This window comes from Lolium rigidum, chromosome 1 (assembly GCF_022539505.1).
Source record: "Lolium rigidum isolate FL_2022 chromosome 1, APGP_CSIRO_Lrig_0.1, whole genome shotgun sequence".
Taxonomy (NCBI): domain Eukaryota; kingdom Viridiplantae; phylum Streptophyta; class Magnoliopsida; order Poales; family Poaceae; genus Lolium; species Lolium rigidum.
The window spans coordinates 237656648-237661181 of NC_061508.1; the positions used below are offsets into that span (position 1 = coordinate 237656648).

Genomic DNA, 4534 nt, shown 5'->3' on the forward strand with positions numbered 1-4534 from the left:
AAGCACCATATGAGAGAGAGGGTCCTCTTGCACAGCCTAATCACCAGGTACCGACATCATGGGCCGCCTTCATTGCTATGCGCCAGAAGATTCGAGACTCTACAATGCATCAACAACTCCAAGATGATCTGGTGGAGGACATATGGACGCTCAGAGGCAACGCCAACGCCGACGCCGACGCCAACTAGTCTGTCTTAATTTGTTTCAAAACTTGTGAAATTGTGTGCTTCATTTGGTTCAGCACTTGTTGAACATTGTACTGATTTTCGCCGATTTTGTTTCAGCAATTTTCTGACTCTTGTTCGCCGAACTTGTTACATTTTATGTCGAATTTGTTTGAAATATGTCAAATGGGCGAGGTTGGGGGTTTCCTGCCGGGGGGACGGCTGGAACTTCGGCGCTCCCCAGGCCAAACTTTCGTCCAATCCGGACGAAAATTTCGCCGAATTTGGGCGTGGAGAGCGCCAACGAGTGGAGATGCTCTAATAGGAAAAGCTCGCGGCAAGCTGGTTTTGGACTTCTAGCTGATCGATTGGTAGCTCTTGCCTCCAAATCTCATTTGATGTAATCTGTAGTTAAAATATTTATGCCATATTGGAACTAGCTAGAACGGGCTAGATATGAATTTGGTTTTGTAATAATATTGCATCATGTGGCAAACTTAGATGTTGAGTTTTAATTTTCCTCTTAGACAACTAGTGGAATAGTCGACAATGTTGGCATTGATACACAAATCTGGATAGGTTGTATATCGCTACACTTGACTGGCATCATGGTTAATTCGCCTAGTCCTAGGATGGTATTTATGTAGGGTACATGGCGCGGACTGACATCATGGTTAATTCTCATGTCATGATGCTAGTTTGGCATGGCTGTTTTTCCAGACTATGTACCATATATGCCAATCTAAAACCATCTGTGTGTTCTACGAGTAAAATCTGAGATTCTATTAGCGCTTGGTTTAGTTGCCAATTCCAAAAATAAGAATGAAGGTTTGTATTAGTGGTAGCAGGCTGCCTATGGCAATAAAAGCCCTACAATGTTTCTAGTGGTAGATAGATATGTCACGTCGTGACATATCTCCTAATTCTTTAAATTGTAGGGAGTCATTACTTATGGGTAAAGGCTAGCCAGTATCCGGTGCTGGTTTGTCCATCCCAGCATCCAGATGCTGGTTGGTCCATCCTAACATCCGAGTGCTGGTTTGTCTAATTAAACATCCAACCAAGGAAAAGGGAGGTTACACAAGGTAAAAGGAACAACAGACAGTAGCGTGTGAGATGCGCTTGGCGAACTACTCTGGCTCTTCTTCCTTTCTGCAAGACGGACTACTTCAGGGCTTCTTCCTTTCTGCAAGACGAACTACTCCAGGTCTTCTTCCTCCTCGAGAACTCCATGAAATCTGGATTTGACTGAAAACTGCGAGTAGATCACAAAACAACACATGATCTCCTGCATGAAAACAAATTAGCATCAATGTTAAGTCAACTTTAATATTACCTTGAAAGCAAATTAGCATCAAAGTTTATTATTTAGAAAAATTAAACATTACCAAAAATCAACTTAACAAGGGAGAAGTGAGTAAGTTAATTAAAATGGATAATCAACTTACGCTGGCCAGCAACCAAGACGGGCTTGCGCTCATGCTAGGCATCATGGGCGCCGCCACGTGCTCGAGCTAGGCGCCATGGCCTCCTCCACTACCGCGCTGGAGATGGTACTAGCTACCCCACCCAAGATCCACCGCTCCCCGGTACAACTTAACAATATCACAAATAAGCACCTTAAGCATGTTGAGAAGGCAACTTAATTAGACCAATGACCAACTTATGCATGTTGCTCGGAAACCAAAACCAAAGTAGATTGTAGATACCCACACAACTTAAGCATGCTGGAAGAACAACTTAATTAATTTTCGTTTCAACTTAAGCATGTTGACAATGAAACTAAAAAAATACTCAACTTAAACATAGTTATAAAACAACTTAACTAAATCGCTAGACAACTTATGCATGTTGCTCAAAAGAAACACCTATACCCAACAAAATTGAAGCTTGCAACTTCCCCAGATCAAAAAGAACGAAGATAGGAAAAAAGAACACAAAAGAATAACCAATTATCCTAGAAAGACAAGACATAAAGAATAAACCTCATGTAAAATATTGACTAGCCAACTTAGGTATTAAGTAAGCAAATTTAGCCGCATTTAGAAGCCAACTTGATTAAATTAAAAACCAACTATCCTAAAAAACACAAAAATAAACCCCAAGCTAAAATGTTAACAAATCAACTTAGGTTGATTAAGCAAGCAAACTTAGCCATATTTAGAAGACAATTTAATTAAATTTAGAAGCTAAATATTCTAGAAGATGAGACACAAAGAATAACCTCAAGTTAAATGTTGTCTGGCAACTTAGCTAAATTAAGTAACCAAACTTATCTGTGTGCTCAAAAACTAACTTGACTAAATTTAAAAACAAACTATCCCAGAAAACGACATACAAAGAATGACCTCAAGTTAAAATATTGACTGCCAACTTAGTTAAATTAAGTAACCAAACTTGGCCGTGGTCAGAAGCCAACTTGACTAAATTTAAAAACTAACTATCCTAGAAGATGAGATACAAAGAATGAACTCAAGTTAAAATGTTGGAAGCCAACTTAGTTGGATTAATTAAGAAAACTTAGCGGTGCTCAGAAGCCAACTTGACTAAATTTGAAAATCAACTATCCAAAAAGATGAGACACAAAGAATGACCTTTAAGTTAAAATGTTGACTAGCAAACTTATTTAGATTAAGTAACCAAACTTAGCCATGTTCAGAAGCCAACTTAAGCCAGATTTAAAACCAACTTAACCGCACATTAGCAATGAAAAAGGGAGATATTTCAATTCATTGTGAGAAAACTACTATTCTAGAGAACTGTCATCTGACTACAGCTGCAACAGAAGTAAATAAATCGTTCAGCCTTATTTATGCTACTGATGCTCTGCTAAGTTCATCTGCAACCAAGTACAGTGCACTAGATTGTCAAACACTAGAACTCCTAAATAATAGGAAGGTTCACGGCAAAATTCTCATGTGTGCCTATTCTTATAATTATATTGATGGGAAAGCTTCAGTCGAGAAAATGTCTCAAAAGGCCAGGAGTCTTGGTGCTCCTGGCTTTGCAGCGTTTGTTGATAATAGTTACCTAGGAACAAAGTTTGATCATGTGCCTATGAATATTTCCAGGAATTTCATCACATATGTTAGCAAAATAAAGGAAGTTTATCCCAGATGGAACCTGATTGTGAGTTTCACCCATAGACTAACTTAGTTGGATTCAGTGACCAACTTACAAACTGAGTGTTCAGAAGCCAACTTAGTTACATTCGCAAAACCAACTAAGCTAGAAGATGAACACATATATAAACCTACAATTATAGGTTGAAAAGCCAACATAGTTAGATTCAGTAAACAACTTAACCATGTTAATGACCCAACTTAGTTTGATTCTGTAACCAACTAAGCTAGAAGATGAAACACAATGTAAATCTAGCGGTTGATGTACACGAGTTCAGGATTAATGGAGGAAATTCATTACCTGGATCTGTGGATTCAATGTTCAGTGATGTTGTTAGCCACGACTCGATCCTTAGATTAGAATGTGAAAGGACGAGAGACGAGACGAGAAAAGTTCGGGCTGTGGAATCAATTTTTTATTTCAGTATACAAATTAAGCATATTGATAAAACAACTTAATTAAATTGCTAGACAAATATAACTCAAAAAAGAAGCTGAAGAACTAAAAAGCAGCTTAATAGATTCAGGAGATGCTGAAAATCAGAACAAGTCTCCCTCAATAGTCAATAGACATTGCAGTGAAAATCAAAAAGGTTTGAAAAACACTAAACTGGGATCATGATCTAATTATTCGCAGTACGATATTGGAAGCAATTATATATGAGTGCAGATGGGCAGAACTAGAGGATATATAAAGGGCCTTGTCAATTCACTTAAAGCTAATATGAATCCTGCTACGTATTATCCCTAAGTCCAGGGGGTAGTAGTTGAATTAGATGTATGCATCATGGAGTATGATCCTAGCTCCCCAAAATGTCTCATCAAATTAGCACTGATAATGATAGAACGGAAAAACTCAAGGGCTGAAATTACAGGTACTTCGCAGGTGATGTAGGACTAACGGAGCACACGGTACCCTGTCCGCTCTTGTGTCTAGAGGCAAAAGAAGTGATGAGTGGTAATAGTCTATACTCAGATTCTTAAACCTCATTGCAGAAGTGGGACTGAGCAGAGCATGCTCATCATCTACAACATTATTGTGAGAGTTGTTCGTTGAAATTCAAAGAAGATCCCACGAATTTATAGCCATATATGATAAATTCAGCTTTGTTGTGGAAGATTAAAATAAAAATACTGGCATTGGACTTGGACTTTGCAGTCAGAATCATGCAATATTTTTGACATGAGAAAAAGACAGTAGCGCAGCAAACCTGCAGGTGTTCGGACGCACGAGGCTGTGACATGGCC

The 4534-nt window shown here is 38.6% G+C and overlaps 1 long non-coding RNA gene across 1 annotated transcript; it reads right to left on the reverse strand.

Annotated features, from left to right (window-relative positions):
- Positions 1-1196: 1196 nt before the first annotated feature.
- LOC124683360 lies at positions 1197-4534 on the reverse strand. Its single transcript, XR_006996650.1, has 3 exons — positions 4498-4534; positions 1613-3686; positions 1197-1452 (listed from the first exon to the last, which is right to left on the reverse strand). It is a non-coding gene; the product is annotated as an uncharacterized LOC124683360 (long non-coding RNA).